Here is an 18,691-nt window from a genome sequence, read left to right as displayed (position 1 = left end):
CCCCTATCCTGCTGCCGGCAAGAAAATACTAACTGAAATTTTGAGACATTGCACCTCATCCTTTACATTTTAGAACAGGGGTGTGAGCCCGTGGGCCAGATGCATCACATGCTGGCTATGCCCTGGTTTAGTGAAAGGGGGGGGGAGTCCCAATACATCATGTGACAATGCGAGTTTGATACCCTTAGGTTTTAGAACCTAAATATGGCCACAGTAAAAGCTTTAGCAATTTATTTATAGAACATAAAAATATAAAACCCATTACCTGCTGATCAGTAAACTAATCTACATGATAGAAAAATAGTTCTAATGTATAATACCCAAAGTAATATAAATAAGAAGGAAAAAAGGGAGTATCTAATATTTTAGATACACTATTAGATCATAGAAATATTATAAGCAATTGTTTTAGAGCAGGGGTGTCAAACTGGATTTCTTGGAGGGCCAGATCAGCATTGTAGTTGTCCTCCGCGGGCCAGTTTGGGAGTGAAAGGGAGATGGGACGGATGCCCCCTTGCAGCTCCCTGCCATGCAAACCAGGGCACAGAAGGCCACAGGCAGCCCCCATGTGTCCCATTTTTGGCCTGGACTGCCTCCTACAGCACCCTGTCAGCCAAAACAGGCTGCACAGGGGTTGCCCACAGGGCCCGTTTTGGCTGGCAGGGTGCTTGAAGCCATTGCTTGTAGACATTTCATTACTCAACTATGTAAGATTACTATTAAGTAGAGCTTTGTGTGTGTGTGTGTGTGTGTGTGTGTGTGTGTGTGTGCACTCGCACATGCGCACCCACATACTGTACATACAACTCCCTGTATATAAATATAGCAAATAACTCACTAGCACTGATGTTGGGTAATGAAATGCCTGCAAATAAAAAAACAAGCTCAGAGCACCAAGAATTTCACAATTCAGTCCTGAGCTACATGTATTCTCTTTTTATGGAATGTCTCAATTAAAAGCATTCCAGAAATTCTACATTATTGGGTTTATTGCTCTATATATAGAGCGCTGTTTTTTTCTTCCATAGCAAAATAAACAGTTGAAAATATTGCTCATAATATCCGTCAAAATTGGCATTCTGATATCATTGTCTCTTCAGCAGATATTGTGAAACCTGTAAAAAATACTGTTGTTTTTCAGCTAAAGCTGAACTTGATGCTGGATCTGTTAGAGTCTCCCCTGTAGGATCAGTTAATGGATCTTCAACAAAATCAGATATATACCAAGATCAAGTTTCCAAGGCAAAACAGCAGTATCTAGATGTTTTAAAGAAAAACTATATGATTTGAATAAACTCTGCAAACTTGTAGATATGACTTGATTACTTAACTTTTCAATAGGATGCATATTTGGCACAGTGCACTTGTTATGTACAAAAAATACTTAATAGTCTTGTGGTCCCTATTTTGTTTTTTTCACAACCCCCATATTTTTTCTTTAGTAAATTCACACTAGCCTATGACCTATAAAACTGCCTTTGTTAAGTTTGTAATTATATGTATATTTAAAAAGTCATTCCTAGGTCTGTTCTTGTACTTTTAATTAATTTGCATGTTGTCAGGTAAGTTACTGTTTTTCTGATACATTTACTTTATGCCCTCAAATGCATTCCATATATACGGCTTTTACACACTTCTGATGGGCCGCTCATGTAGCCGAATGAGAAGAAAGACACTGGACACTCTCTTGGGATGAGCTTCACTGGCTGGCCCCGAGCAATGCCCGGGGGGCTCTTTTATTCGTTCCAAACAAAGAGAAGGTGTGTACAAATTACATCAAAAGGCACATGACTAAATAATCCAATAATAATAATGCAGCGTGGCAAAAGGCTTCGTCTCTGGGCAAAAGAGGATAAGAAAAAAGGGGGCTGCTTGTCCTTGGACAGAAGAAGATATATAGATGAGAAGGGAGGGAAGTAAACAGATAGGGAGAGTGGGGGAAAGCTAGCAGCTCGCATTCCTGCATTCCTTTGAGGTGTTAACTGCTAAATAAACTAGTACAGAGTGGTATACTAATTAGCAGGAAAACTTTTTATTGCTAACAAGAATGTTTTTGTTAGCATCCATCTCTGGGCCTGTGTTTTCCAGACAGCCATATAGCCGCCCTATACACAGAACTGGTAATGGATCTCAACATCTCCTCATTTTTCTTTTAAAATGAGAAGGAGGAAAGCAAACATATCAAAATGCAGATTCTTCATCATCACTGGTTATAGCAAACACCTTTACAAACAGATTGTTGTCCAGCTCATGGTCGTCCTCAGTGTCCAGAAGGCATTTAGTTTCGTTGATAAGAGCGTCCTTCCTAGCTGAGGAAAAAAAGCCTTTGCATAGCTGAAAAAGGGAGGGCAGGCATTGAATACAGCAGCACAGCATTATTAACAAAGCAACAAGGGTTATAATGATCTTGGCAACATTTCCCAACCAGCTAAAATTGGGTAACCAAGAGATCAGCCAATCCCACCAGGAATCCGAGGCCTTATATGTTTGTCTAACTGTTTGAACAATATCATGTAATTTTTCCACACTGGTTTCAATTTCTCCGGACTGGTTCAAATAATGACAACAGGTAGCATTCAACCAAACACATAGGCCTCCTTCCTTGCTTAACAAGTAATCCAAAGCTAATCTATGTTGAGTTAATATTCCAGCTAAAGAGTCCACTTCGGCCTGCAGGGCTTGTAGCCCAAATATTGTGGTGTTAGCTAGAGTTTCCAGTTGAGCAGATAGAATGCGCAGTTGTTTAACGTTCCATGCAACACCCAAGAATGGTAGGGCTATAGCAATAAATCTTTCACCTTCTGTCAGATAGGTATTGTCAGGATCATAACCTAAGGCTGGATCGATTGCTTTCTTTTGTCTGGCCCACCCAAATTGTTTCTCCCAGGCACTATCGGGTTGAGACATAGGATGTGCTGAGTTTCCGGCAGGTGCCAGAGTTCCAATAGTGCAAGTACCATTCCATACAGGGGGCAACACCTTTCCAGCCCAATGACCACAAAGCCAGTACAGACCAGGTGGTAACCCATACAAGTAATGCCCATTATGGCCCCAGATTTGTTCCTGTACGCTGTTAAAGGCAATCATCCCTCTCCTGTTAGAGAATAAATTTATGATTATACTATCTTCTTTTCTACACTTAAAATGCTCAGGTAATGATAAGTGTGAACAATCATAGCCAGTTTCTGTAATTTTGAAAGTAGCATTGCAGTGGGGATAATCCCCGACAGAAAAACGGGTCAGAGGAATTTGCTTGGTGATACCACCAATGGTTACTGCTTCATAACCTTCATGTGAAACATTCCACCATGTAATGCAAATGGGAGCAAGAGGGGGTAAGACCCGATGTGTCAAGATATACTGGGCAGAATTGTAGATAGTATGTGCATGATCACTTGTTGTAGCATATAACACAGTAACATTCCAGCCTGTGAGGTTTAAAGTTCCAGAGACTAAAATGGGCCAACCCTGCATGTTAGAGGAAGGGCCATGCGTACAAACCCAGCAATCAGACAGGTTATTAATACGGGTAAGGTTATGTATAAGAAGATGAAACTCATTTACATGCCAATCCATTGTGCGTTTGGGCCGATGATGTGGGGTGGAGGCATCCTTTGCCCCAGCAGGAACTGCCCCACATTTCCCAGCCCAGATAAGCAAAAACAAAATGACCACCAATGAAGCAAAGATAACCATGTGATATGAAAACGCTCTGCAGTCCATGGGCTTAGAAACTTCCTCCGGGGGAGTGGAGGGTGGAGGGTGCTCTGCCCTGTTCTCCAGGTCAGAGACAGAGACAGCCTCAAGCTGTGGTTCCTGCTGGTTGGTCATGGTCAGGCGGCTTCTGTGTTTGTGTAGGTGGTTGTGTAGGTGGTTTTGGCAAATATGGTCTTATGTGCCGTCCTGGGATCCAAAGAACCTTGTCTTTTAGTTGAATTGCAGCGTAGCCCCTTCCCCAGGTGATCAGGTCAGCAGGTCCTCGCCACGTCAGGTCAGGCAGGCAGCGATAGTAGACAGGTGGATGGGGGGGTGTCTGCAGTAGATGGAGCTGTAAAGTGACGAGTCGCTGCTGAGGATGGTGGGCTGCCGGTAAGATTTAAGAAATTCAGGGTATAAAGGCAAAGGTTAAGCGTGTCTTGCACTGCTGGGAGGCCAGGGGGCATTTTTCCCCTATTGCCAATATATCTGTCCAGGGCATGTTTTAATGTCTGGTTGGCGTGCTCAGCCAACGCCTGACCCTGGCTGTTATAAGGAATGCCAAATTTATGTACAATGCCCCATTGGTTACAAAAGGCAGCAAAGGCTGCACTTGTGTAAGTAGGGCCATTGTCTGTTTTTAATTCTTTTGGGCGTCCCAGCGATGCAAAGGTCCGAATACAATGATTAATAACATGTTTGGTGGCTTCGCCCCTTTGGGGGAATGCCATAATGTAGCCTGAATACGTATCAATGGAAACATGTAAATATTTCCAAGGGGCAAATGGAGGATATTGGGTAACATCCATTTGCCAAATCTGGCAACACTCTGTCCCCCTGGGGTTTACCCCCATAGGGAGAGAGTTTGCCTGCTGGCTACAGGAAGGGCACTGCTGAATAATAGCAGAAGCCTCATTTGCAGTAATGCCAAATTGTTTCATGAGCGCTTTTTTATTCTGATGAAAATAGGAATGACTCTCCCATGGCGTGGGAGCTATCAAAGTTAAAAGAGAAGAAAAGTTGGCAGCAGCCGCTGCTGCAGTGTCGGCCACATCATTGCCTTCCTGGAGAGGCCCAGGGAAGGGCTGATGGCTTGGAATGTGGGAAACATGAAAAAAGTGGGTACGGGCAGAAACTTCTGCAAAGATAAAAAGAGCGAGAGTAACTGTGGTTCCAATGAGGGAGAAAGATAGGCCTCCTAAATTGATTTCACAATCTGAGTTACATAGAGGCTATCCAAAATCAAGTTAAAGGGTGTATTTGGAAAAGTTGAAAAAGCCAAAATAGAGGCAGCAAGCTCCGCACGCTGAGCGGAAGTCTGCGGGGGGGTGATTTTTGTGCACCACCGACCATTCTCCTGCCAGGCACAAGCACCATAGGTTTTGCTTCCGTCAGCAAAAATAGTCATGGCTTGAGGAAGCGGGAGAGGGGAATATGGAGTGTGCCATTGCAGGTGAACAGTTTTCAAAAGAGCCAATCTAGGGTCGGGAGGTGCATGGCAAGAAATCTCACCTGGCCAGTCAGCAAATGCGAATTGAAGATTTTCCGAATTAACAAATAAGGTCTCCCAAGTTGATAAAGAACAAGGGACAAAAATCGTGGAAGGTTCAATTCCGGCCAACAACTTTGTTCTGACACGGGCTTTTGTAATTAGAGCTGCAAAAAGTGCAGGTTTCTGAGAAATAGTGGATTTTGGGGTGTGAGACAAGTGTACCCATTCAATAATTAATAATTTTGAAGTTTTTTGCACCACAGCTCCTGTTGGGAGCCCAAGAGTGTTACATATAATAAAAGCTAAGGGGGTGTTTTCCTGAAGACGATCCACCCAAATTTGAGCAAGGGCCTCATTTACCTCTTTTAAAACTTGCTGATGTGTTTCATCTAATTTAATAACATCTGCAGGGTTTTTGCCCATTGTTAATGCAGAAAACAACGGAGCCAATTGAGGGGTTGTGAGCCCCATATATGGGCGTGCCCAGTTAATGGAGCCCAAATATTGCTGTAAACAGGTTTGGAATTGTTAAATTCTGGGACAGTAAAAGCAAACAGTTTGCGATCTTTTTCATGGAGTGGTATAGAAAAAAAGGCATCTTTTAAATCAATGATCATGAGATCCCACTCTTGGGGAATCAAATTTGGATTGGGGAGGCCGCATTGCAGCGCTCCCATGGGCTGGTGAATTTTATTAACAGCCCGCAAATCATGCAAAAAACGCCATTTACCAGGTTTCTTTTTTATAACAAACATAGGAGTATAGTAAGGGCTGTGGGATATCTCTTCCTCTCTTCTCTCTCTGTCTCTCTTTTTCTTTCTTCCTCTCTCCCACTCTTTTATCACTTTCTCTTTACTCTCTACTGCCCAACTTGTCCCCATAATTTTCTACTTTCCTAAGTAGGCACAATTCCCTTACTGGAGCCTTCGCTCACTCAAACACATACACACACACACACACACACACACACATGCACGCACAAAAGCATTTTTGTCCATTCCAATTCAGATCCTATAAATCAATTGCTCTGTGAAACATCTGTGAAAAAGATTCAGGCATGAAAATGTCATCAAAGCAACAGAAGAGAAATCAAAAGAGTCAGTAAGAAAGGGAGTAGCAAGAACTCCTTGAGACATGAAATCACGATGAGGAAAGACTAAGAGAGGCATCGTAGGGGGTAATGAAATAGAGGTAGCCGGGATGACCGGAAGAAAGTAAGAAGAGCCAGGCATTGGAGCATCTATAGATTCACTTGCCAAGAGATTGAAATAAGAAGGAAGATAAGAAGCAGTCTTTTGTGTGGGGCTGGCTGAATGCCCCAGGATTAGTTTCCCGACAGTGAGTCATGTTGGAAAGCAGGCAGAAGCATCCTCTAAAGAGATGTAATGCTGAGGAGCTTCAAGGGCTGAGGGTGACAGAGGCATGCATACAAGGGAGGAAGAAGCCTTGGATTCAAAGTGTGAATTTAGTGAAGAGGTTTCCAAATATGGCAGGGGGGGGGTCCGGTCCCCCCATCATGGCCTTTTCATGAACTTTTAAGCATTCCATGACGATCTGCCAAGTGGAAAGTATTTTCGCTGGTGCCCTTGGGGGCTAGAGAAAATACTTCCCTAATTTTGCCCAAATGGCTGTTCGAATTGAGCCCTTCTCAGGATATGTGGGACAATTTTGATAAATGTACCTGAGAAGGTTAGTAAGATCTTTTTTTGAAGGGATGGGGAGAAAGTTCCCATTGTTTTTTAAGATTAATATTGAGGATTTGGCCAATTCTCTAAGGTCGAAAAGGTGTGCAACCCGGGGCTTAGAGAATTCTGCCCCCATAACTCACGATTCTGGGAGGATGCTCCGTCTGCGACGGCCGGTCCTGTTATGCAAGAGGCGTTCCTTCGCCGGTAAGCAATGGGGGTGCCAAATGAGACGGATGAGGCGACGTGGTTGATCAGCAAGATCACGTCAGGGTCACCAGTTACGGCTTTTACACGCTTCTGATGGGCCGCTCATGTAGCCGAATGAGAAGAAAGACACTGGACACTCTCTTGGGATGAGCTTCACTGGCTGGCCCCGAGCAATGCCCGGGGGGCTCTTTTATTCGTTCCAAACAAAGAGAAGGTGTGTACAAATTACATCAAAAGGCACATGACTAAATAATCCAATAATAATAATGCAGCGTGGCAAAAGGCTTCGTCTCTGGGCAAAAGAGGATAAGAAAAAAGGGGGCTGCTTGTCCTTGGACAGGAGAAGATATATAGATGAGAAGGGAGGGAAGTAAACAGATAGGGAGAGTGGGGGAAAGCTAGCCGCCCTATACACAGAACTGGTAATGGATCTCAACATCTCATTTTTCTTTTAAAATGAGAAGGAGGAAAGCAAACATATCAAAGAAGATATATAGATGAGAAGGGAGGGAAGTAAACAGATAGGGAGAGTGGGGGAAAGCTAGCAGCTCGCATTCCTGCATTCCTTTGAGGTGTTAACTGCTAAATAAACTAGTACAGAGTGGTATACTAATTAGCAGGAAAACTTTTTATTGCTAACAAGAATGTTTTTGTTAGTATCCATCTCTGGGCCTGTGTTTTCCAGACAGCCATATAGCCGCCCTATACACAGAACCGGTAATGGATCTCAACACATATACATGGCATTTCTACTTCTGTTAATCACTTTTACATAGGTTCAGCATTAGGCATCCTATACTGATATGCCATTTCAGCAGCAGTGCCAAGAGAAATCTGATCTGTATTTTTAAGTAGTGCTAAAATGCATTGATGATTTGATTATAACAAAATTTCAAGCATTTTCTGTATCTTGAACTAATGGTTCAGGCTATTGTTTATTTTTTAGTTTTTGAAGGTGGTGCCCTGGTGCTGTAAGGTATCAGGTGCCATTGATATAGCATATACTCTAGTGATACAGTGTGTCCTAAGTTTACAATTTCTGGAAATTCTATTAATTTTGAACATTAGCACATAGGAAGTTTACACACACCCCAAGATGTATCACAACTTTTAGCAGCTCCATTCATTAGAACAGTGATGGCGAACCTATGGCACGCGTGCCACAGATGTATGCTGGCCAGCGCACATGCCCGCGCTGGCTCGCTGAGTTCACCCTTTTTTAAAGCCCTCCCCAGGCTCCAGAGGCTTTATAGGAGCCTGGGGAGGATGAAAAGAGCCTCTCCCCCCACACCCCAAGGCCCTCCAGAGGCTTCAGGAGCTTCCCTGAAGCCTCCGGAGCACAAAAAAATGGCCCTATGGGCAAACCAACAGTTCAGGAACAGATTCCGGTTTGCTCAGAGGGTTGTTTTGACTGCTCTGAAGGCTTCAGGGAAGCCTCCTGAAGGTCCCTGAAGCCTCCGGATGGCTTCCAGGGGGTGGGGGGAGGCTGTTTTCGCCCTCCCCAGGCTCCTATAAAGCCTCGAGCCTGAGGAGGGCGAAAAAAGCATGCAAAAGATGGGGGAGATCGCCTGTAGTGCATGCATGTGCACTGAGGGGGGGGGGGTGTCGCACATTGCATTATGGGTGCGGCACACCTGCATACAACTCCCTCATTTATGGCACGCAAGCCAAAAAGGTTCGCCATCGCTGCATTAGAAGAATGATAGCTGGTAGTGGAATTCTGTCTCATAATTGCAGCTTAGATGGAAGATTAGAAGGATCTTGTGTACACTGAAGTGTAGGTTTGGGTTGGAAAGGGAAATTTCATTCATAATGTTGTAAATCATCCTAACATGAATACATTCAATTGTTTAAAATGACATAATAAATTACAATGGCACAAACCGCCGTCATTTTTTAAGAAATTAAAAATATTTTTATTATAGTACACTTGTATTTAATGTGATTTATTTAATAAAATTTTAAAATCATTTAAAATCATGCTTTTTCTGAATGTTGTTCCCAGCAAAATATTCCTTTTGTGTTAGCAGTTTAGAATTTTCATTTCCTTACGTTCTAAGATATAATACTCTAGATAACAGTTTTTAAAGTTGCCTTTTCTGATTGCCATGTTGGCGTTCTAAATATATGAGTGAGTAGTAAAATGTATACTTTAATTTACATAAAGCTGTAACAATAAAAAAATAAGTATAAATGATCCAAATTATGCAAATTTTAAAAAGGAGTCATGCCATTGTATAAATAATTATGTAAAGCAGTCCTTATTCTTTTGTCTTTTAATGTACAACTGAGTTCAAAGGTTCTGCTCGAATATTTCCCAAGTCAAGGGCTGAATCTGTTTCTTCATCTATTTCTCCAATTACAGCTCTGAAAAAGAAATTTTGATTGCTCTAGTTATATGTATTTTAAATTAAATATCAACAGAACCTGCATTCTGCATTCTATTACAAAAATAGTTATTTCTACTTAATATTAAGTAGAAATAATAATATTATTTCTACTTAATATTCTTTTCATACTTTGCAGCAAACTGAAAAGTATAAATGAAATTCTACAAGAGGATAGAATATCTAGCCCATGTGGATTGTACTGAAATAATTATCACATAAATATACCCCTTGGAGATAATAACTTGCGCCAAGAATACAGAAAAGTATTTTGTGCAAAAATGACTTTAAAAAAGAAAATAAGCAATTATTTTTTTATCTTAGCAGTGATGTGCGATGAGGTTTATGGCTGGTGAGGCAAAAAGAAAGCGGCCTTTGCCCGCTGTCAAGAAAGCAGCTTTTGGCCGCTCCAGCGCTTTGTCCTGCCTCTATGTCGGACATAGCGCCGGAACGGCCAAAAGCAGCTTTCTTGACGGGGGGCAAAAGCCGCTTTCAAGAAAAAGGCTTTTGGCCGCTCTGGCGCTATGTCCGACCCGCCTCTGTCGAACATAGCGCCGGCGTGGCCAAAAGCCTCTTTCTTGACAGCGGCCAAAAGCGCCGGAGCGGCCAAAAGCCGCTTTCAAGAAAGAAAGTGCCAGCCCACCAGCAGAGGTAGGTAAAAGACCCGCCTCTGCGGCCGGGCTTCCCCGACACAGAGAAATAAAGCTGGCGGGCTGCCCTCCCTGCCTCTCCTTCCCTCTGAGTGAAGAAAAGCACACACACACACATACACAAATTACTTACAAATTACATTAATTTTGAATTCCTCCCCCTCCTTCCGACCCACATACCTTTTCCAGCTGTTTCACAGAGGATTTCAACTCTGCTCTTGTCTGTCATGATGAAAATGTAAAAGGAAAAAGGCAAGAGCTGCTGAGGTCAGGCTGGGTTAGCTGCTGCCAGAGTCCCCAATGGACGACTCTACTTAACTGTTTAAAAAAGCCTCTTAAAAAAATGCCCTCTACAGGAGGGGGCAAGAGAACCACGTGCCTCATCTACATAAGGAATTTTTCGACTATTAACCCTTGCTTAACTTTGCTCGAGTGATCATAAATTCAGACTAAATGAGGCACGTGGTTCTCCCACCTCCTCCTGTAGAAGGCAATTTTAGAAGCTTTTTTAAACAGTTAAGCACTAAGCAGAGTCATCCACTGTGACTCTGGCAGCAACTACCTCAGCACTGTATCTTAGATATACATGTACACAAAAGTGAGTTCAAGAAAACATTCAGAAGGTTCAGAGGGAATATCAAACTTTGGCATGACTTAGCTGCTTAAGAAATAACGTCTGGTTATGAATATTAGACAAGAGATATTAATGAACGTAGGAATAAAGAAAGCATACGGGTTGGATTATAAAGAAATTCTATATAAATATTAGTATCCAAGTGGTTGAAAGGGGCAAAGGAAAATGAATTTTCATCTATGAGGAGTAGTATGAAAAACCTTAAAGCAGGCTTTCCAAACTGTGAGGTACCACTCTTGGAGAGGTGTAGAGAGAGTTCAGGGAAGTTGTGAAAGCCTTTTAAGTACATTGCTACAATACATCCATCTTTCCCAAACTATCATTTTACTGATTTTAATTGTTCATTTGATTTGGATTTTAAGGGAGGTGTATACTTTATACTAAAGGGAGGTGTAATGGGGGAAAACTTTTGGGAACCACAGCTTAGAGGGATACCATAACCTTGTTTCCAGATAGGCTCTCAAATAACAAGTGATTTCATATCTAACTGCAGCTTGGATTACATTAACTTCAAAATGATAAAACTTACACATTATCTCCTCTCACAATGTATAATCTTAATACTACTTGTTCCACTCCTTGTGAAGAACTGAATACTCTTTCATGGCTCTCATCCAAAATCAAATTGATTGTCTGACAAAGCCCTTGAGAGTGCCCTGAAATAAATACATAAATGCAATCTATCACATTATCATTTATAAAGCATATTTGTTACAATTCTTTATTTTTTAATCTTTAAAAATCTGAACAGCAATTCATATTTAAATGAGATAGATAACAATAAATTACATATTGACATCAAACTAGGTCTGGACTGTTGGGATTTTTTTTGCGTACCAGTGAGTAATCAATTACACCAATCAATTAAAAAGGTAAAGATTTCTCCTTTCCAGTCAAGTGTGATCTGGGGGGCAGTACTCATCTGGTTTCCTAGCTGATGGAGCCAGCATTCTCTGAAGACGCTTCTGTGATCATGTGGCCAGCATGAATATACAGTGAGGCGCATGGAACGCTGTTACCTTCCCTCTGAAGTACCTATTTACTTACCTGCATTTACATGCTTTCATACTGCTGGATTGACGACCCAGAGCAAGAACAGAAGCTCACAGGTCACCCAGGACTTGGATCTCAAGCTGACAACATTGAGTGTCTTAACCACTAGGCCACCATGACCAATCAGTTATATCCACTTATTTCATTGCACACTTTTTTCTTCCAAAATTGGGTTAGGGTTAATTAATGGTTGACAGTTAATTCTGCAAATCAAGATATCCATGCTGTAATCACAAGGCCGTCGCTACAATTATTTCCACAATGGGCAAAAATGAGATTTTAACACTGGTGGCATGTAAATAGCACAACAGCCCACATTCAATACAAATCGAACATTTTAGAAAATAATGAGTTTAAGAGGAAATCTCACCACAATCATCCGACCATCTGAAGTAATCACAGCAACAGTACCTAAAATTCATGTCAAGGAATGACCTTAAGGTATGTGTGTGCGCACGTGCGCTCTTCCCAAATAAAAAGGGTAAGCTCATGCTAATGCTACATAAAGGTTCCCCTCACACATATGTGCTAGTCGTCCCAGACTCTAGGGGGCGGTGCTCATCTCCATTTCAAAGCCAAAGAGCCAGCGCTGTCTCCGAGGTCATGTGGCCGACATAACTAAACACTGAAAGTGCCCGGAACAGTGTTACCTTCCCACCAAAGACGTTCCCTATTTTTCTATTTCCATTTTTTACATGCTTTCAAACTGCTAGGTGGGCAGAAGCTGGGACAAGTAACGGGAGCTCACTCCATTACGCAGCGCTAGGGATTTGAACTGCCGACTTTTCTGATTGACAAGCTCAGCATCTCAGCCACTACCAGTGGTCTCCAACCTTGGCAACGTTCCTCTGGGAGTTGAAGTCCACAAGTCTTAAAGTTGCCAAGGTTGGAGACCACTGGTAGCAGGAGCTGTTTCGCCACTATTCAGTGCTTGACTGGATTTCTGCAGCTGGGATCCTTTATTGCAGGGCTCGGTGGTCTGTTTGAATGGGGTATCGGTGTCGCTGAAGGATTATGCGCCGAATCAGCCCACCGTAAATTTATTTGCAATTGCATTTCAGAATCAGAAATGAAAAATCTTCACAGTCTGGCTGACACAGAAATACAATAAAGCCCGTGTATTACAAGACGCAGAGGGGGAAAAATGTGTGTTTTTTCCCACCTATACACACCTGCATTCCCAGATGCATTTCACAGCATGATAAAGTTTGCTTGAGTATAATTTTTTCGAGTGGAAGTTTGAAACCAGATTGGTTGTTTGTTTGTTCGTTTTTTGTTTTTTTGTGATGTACCTTATTTAGTAGACGTGGTCCATTATTTTACAGTTTCTCGTGGAAATGTAGAAAGCAGATTCATAGGATTGCATAGGCTTTTTTGGCTGCCGCTGCACATAATTTTGGCCAATAGACACGTGAAATTTTGAGAATAAATTTGAATGCCTTGGCTGCCATGGAGAGGCAGGTTGCAGTCACAAAATAAAAGTGACACATAAAGCAGGATGTTAAGGGGGAGATATGTGGGTGTCTTGAATCCTGAAAGTGTTACACAGGTGTCTGGCTTTAGTTGTCCACATTCTAAACACTGAACTCCTTGAAGTCTTTTTTCTTGATCAGCAATAGTCAGTAAATATTTGAAAAGGCTTTCAATATTTTAGCAAGCTATCCTGGAAATACAGACTATATAATTCAAAAATATGCTTATCTGGAAAATATGTAATGCAGAGAGGAAGAAGTGCATGAACTTTTCTCCAAATCAGCAATGTATATGGTACATGAAGTTTAGAAATTAATTCCATAGTTTCAATAGAAAAAAATATTTGTAGCTCAAGGGTGAACTGTAGGGATCTTGGTGCTCTCTGAGCTTTATTGTTTTCTTGCAGATATTTAATTACCCAACTTGGAAATGTCTGCAAGTAAACAACCATGTTCAGAGAACATTAAGGACTCCACAGTCCATAGAGTTTTGTTGGCTTATTTCCAATTCTTTTGGAGTCATTGGTGCTGTCTGAGTTTGGTTGTTCGCTTGCTTTTGTTTGTTTAATTATCCAAATAGAAAACATCTGGAAGTAACCAACTTCAGAGAAAACCAAGGTTCCCACAGTCCGTAGAGTTTCATTGGTCTTACAGATAATCCTCGACTTACAGCCATTCATTTAGTGACTCTGCCACTGCAAAAAGGGACTTCTCACCAGTTTTCACTCTTAAGACCATTGCAACATTCCCACAGTCGTGAACAAAATCCAGTCATTTGGCAATTGCCATGTACAGTATTTATGGCAGTTGCAGCATCTTGGAGCTCAGCTGTAGTTCTTAAGGATTACCGTACTTGTATTTCAAATTTGTTGAGTCATTGGAGAAAGGAGCTTGGTTGTTTGCTTGATGTTTTATTACCTAACTAGGTAATATCAGTGCAGGTAAGCGTGGGGTTTGTTTCCTGTTTATATACAGTAGCTTACCCTGCCAGTTTTGGTGAGGGTGAGTTTTTCTCTTTGGTATTTCTTTGATTAGGGTATTGTTTTATACTTAGTAATTTTTTGTTTGGTATTAATCCTGGTTTATCTGGGTCCTTGACTGCTGCTGGGGAGGTGTTGTGGTCTTTTTTATTTCCTTCTAAGTTTTTTTTTGTTTAAATGGTTTATAAATATGGTTTATTTATATTTGTTTATTATTGATGGTTGATTTGTCTGAATGTCACGCTTTCAGGAATTCACTAACATTTTGGTCTAGGATACTAACATTTAGTTTGATCTAGGATGCTTGCAGTTTCCCAGTTGGATCAGGTTGAGTCCCTTGTGAAATTAAGGAGTTTTCGTCATGTCTTCTGAATTTTAGTTGGTTGAGAGTAAAACAGTTTTTGATCAAGTTTTTGATAAAGATGTCCAGGAAGAGCTGTGTGTCATTTTCTTTTTCCCTTGTAAATTTTATTCTTTTAAAGAAGTTGTTAATTGTTTCATGTATCTTCTTTAGTTGTTCCTTTGTATTAGTGGTATGAAACTATCATCGGCCTACTGAATTTTGTAGATAGTTATTATATAGGGTGTTTCTTTATTCTGTTGTTCTGGGTTACTGCAGTTCATTTGTAAAAATTTCTCTTACACAGCTCCTCTTGTGGGAGGTTGGCTTGTTACTTTGGCATTGGAGCACTTGATTAGTGTGGGTTGGTTTTCTATAGACTGGCATTTCTAATTTGCCATTGTTTCCCCTGATGATGAGAATGTCCAGGGAAAAGCAGTGTGTCATTTTTTTCCCCTTGTAAATTTTGTTCCTTTAAAGATGTTGATTGTTTCATATGTCTTCTCTAATTGTTCCTTTTTTATTAGCAAGAAAGTATCATCTTGGTTCTAGGTGTAGGAATGCTATATCTAAAAGCTGCATTACTCTGCTTTGAGTCCTAAGAGTGATGATCACATGGTTGTTGGTATGTTTGTTCATCAAACTTAAAGTAGGCAGTGAGGCGGAGGTTGATGGGGCCCACCATCAACCTTTCAATCTTAGTGTGTTGTGCAGTATTGCTGCCATGGATTCTATCACTACTTCCATTCTATGAATGTAAAAGAGTGCTGTGACATTGAATGAAATCATAATTCCTTCTTCTATTTTTAGGTCTTTGGTTTTCTGGAGGCACTGGGGTGGGGAGTTGATAGAATATTCATTCCCCTCTGTGAGGTGCCTAAGCTTTTTTGTAAGTTCTTCAGCTATAGGGAGAAGCAACTTAGAACTGAGGAGAAATTTCCTGACTGTTAGAACAATTAATCAGTGGAACAGCTTGCCTCCAGAAGTTGTGAATGCCCCAACACTGGAAGTCTTTAAGAAGATGTTGGATAGCCATTTGTCTGAAATGGTATAGGGTTTCCTGCCTAGGCAGGGGGTTGGACTAGAAGACCTCCAAGGTCCCTTCCAACTCTGCTATTGTATTGTACTGTATGTTGGGGCCCTAGTAACAATGCAATTGGATAAGAGATATGTTGGACTTGCATATTTTGGGGCATAGAATGAGGGAGGATAGGTTCACTGCTTTTCATCCACCACTCTTCTTTCTCTTCTATTAGAAACAGCCATGGGCATCAAACACTTCAGAAAGCATGCAAATGGGAGAAATTTGAATGTAGGCAAAACTCTACCAAGGAACAACTATTCTTTCTGCACAAATGCCTATGACAGGATGCACTGCTCACCAGTGTAAGATATAAATCTCAAAAATAATGCACAGCTGTATGTAAAAGTAACAACCCAAACTTTCAGACAAAAAAACTCTGAAAAACATTATTCAGATTAGCACAAACGCACTACAGCAACCTTAAGTGCCTGAAAAAAGGAAACAGACTAATTCCATCAGATCCAAACACCCTATACTTGAAACTTTAATTATTTGGATAAATGCATCTATAAAGTTAATTGCCACTCCTTCCTTATTTTAATTTCTTCTAAATTATGTTACAACCACTTAGAATGGAGGTTTTCCAGTCCCATAAAAAATAATATAATGCAGGATGGCATCTTGCAGCCAGATATAAGCTCTTGAGATTTTGGAAATTATTATATTACCTAACCTAACAAAAAGTTTGGAAACCAACCCAGAATCTCGGAGAATGACCCTACCTAACACTGGCAATGAAGATGGGATTTTAGAAGAGAACAAAGGACAGTCAACCGCAGCATGGCATCGATGGCATCTTTGCAGAGAAAGGAACTTTTAACATCTGAAAGCATCCTAGTACAATACAATGAGACTTTTCCCCTTGTCTTAATTTGTCATCCTTCCCTATTTGGTGTGGGGGCAGTCCTTGGCCATCAAGTGCCAAATGGACTTGAGGAGCCAATCGCCTTTTATTCTAAGACACTATCTAGGGCCGAACGAAACTACAGCCAGTTGGACAAGGAAGCACTGGCTGCAAAGGCATTAATATCTATATGGCAGAGACTTTGATCTAATCACAGACCATAGAACATTGCTAGGAATCATGGCGGAGGACCACCTGACCCTAACAATGCTGCCCCTGTGAATGAGAAAATGGATTGTTTTCCTGGCGGGCTGCAATTACAGACTGCTCTACCATCCGGGGAAAACCATCAACCACGCCAATGGCCTCAGCCAGTGCCCACTTCGAGACCTCATTGAAGATCCTGCCCCTGTCGCACCCATGCTCCTAATCAAGGAGCTACAGACTGGCCTTGTCACGGCAACTTTAATTCAAAAATGTTTTCCAACCTAGAGCAACAGGTTCCCAGAGTTTCTCAGTTCACAATGCCCTTGTGGTTCCACAATTGGGTGTAATAAAAAATATTGGTGGTGCCTCTTGATTATCCCTGTGATGATCTAGTGCAGGTGTGTCAAACTGGATTTCTTCAAGGGCCAGTTCTGCATTGTAGTTCTCCTCTGCAGTCTGGATGGAGGGGGGGGGGGGGGGGGGACAGGATAGAAGACAGATGGAATGGATATCTCCTGCCACTGAAAATGGGGCATGGGGCTCCACATGCGGCCTTGAGCCCCATTTTTGGCTTGGATGGGCTCTTCTAGCACTCTGCCGGCAAAAACTCTGTTGGCCAAAATGTGGGGGGGCTGTGCCCCGTTTTTGCTAGCAAAGGCACTGCGGGCCAGTCCTTTGCTATTTCCAGGCTGGCTTCCTGGGCCAGATCTAAGGACCCCGCAGGCTGGATCCGACCTGTGGGCCTTGAGTTTGACATCCCTGATCTAGGGTGACAGACTGCCTTCACAGTGTCAGTAGAGTCTGACCAGATGGAGTTTATGCATCATATCAACTTTAATAAATTTTAATATCTGGAATGAGTTTAATATTCACCCTAGAGCAGAATATTTTATTCACCATTTTGTCCCTTTATTTCCCTCAGGTTTTCTGTGGATGTCCTGTTTTTATTATTTTTATAGTGAAACAGGACTATTTATTGAATAGGAAATGTCAAGACAGCTAACAAGAACTAAAATGCAACACTACCAACTTTTATAAAAAGGTTCCATATCAACTAAAGGTGTTGTCAGCGTTCCAAGTATCATGTAGAATTAAATCAGAATCAAATGCAAAACGATCCTTAAAGTTCCAATTTAATAAAGCAAACATCTTAGCACATCTGTGTTAATCCCAATACTGGAAATGACATCAGAATTCCACCCAGTTAAAAGTTCATGATCTTGTCCCCACACCCACAATCCATCACATGGTCCAATCTTCTTCTTCCATGCTGGCGGTCAGGTGTACTGGTGTGGAGACAAAAGATGACCTTGGCTTCTAGTAAAGAATGAAAACAATACATTCCACAATCTCACTCCTGTCTATTCCCCCCTCCCATCAACTACACTAAAGAAACAGCATAATGAAATAAGAGAAAGTGTGTCAGGCCAAAATTCTAAAAGGAATATAAATGCAGGCCTGACAGGTGCACTGTAATAAAAAGATGGTAACTGAGAGACACTTAACAATATGTAGCAAAATATTTTGTGGTCTATAGTAAAGGCTGAGTAAGAACTTTTTTTTTTTACAAAAAATGAATAGCGCAAATGCATTGCAGCAATCTAGAACACCAGAAAATGGAAATAGATTTACAATAGTGGCGAATATCTGTAGCTCGGTTGTAGAATGAGGGTGAAGGTCCAATTTAAGAGGCAGGACATGTCGTTCCAGAGAACTCTTTATTTACAAGCCAGAGAAAAATTGTGAATCAAACTGCCCAGCAGCTTTCTCTTGAAGGGAGCTGTCCGGCACATTCAGCCACTGACAGCTCTCCAATTTCCCACCCGGAAACTGGGCCAATCACGGTGGCTTTAGCTGTTCCCTCGTGTTCACATCTGCAACAGTGGGAGTAGAATGGGTTAGAGAAGGGAATGGACAATGGCATTTCCTAAACTCAGGAAGAAATAAGCAGCCTATA

At 41.6% G+C, this 18,691-nt stretch overlaps 1 pseudogene; it reads left to right on the top strand.

Moving 5' to 3' along the window:
• The window catches only part of LOC116511673, a 108,850-nt pseudogene extending 107,238 nt beyond the window's left edge, over positions 1 to 1,612 (top strand).
• The last annotated feature ends 17,079 nt before the right edge of the window (positions 1,613 to 18,691 follow it).

The sequence above is a fragment of the Thamnophis elegans genome, chromosome 7 (assembly GCF_009769535.1).
Source record: "Thamnophis elegans isolate rThaEle1 chromosome 7, rThaEle1.pri, whole genome shotgun sequence".
NCBI lineage: Eukaryota > Metazoa > Chordata > Lepidosauria > Squamata > Colubridae > Thamnophis > Thamnophis elegans.
The sequence above is the reverse complement of the archived record's forward strand: the minus strand, read 5'-3'. Positions and strand labels throughout refer to the sequence as shown.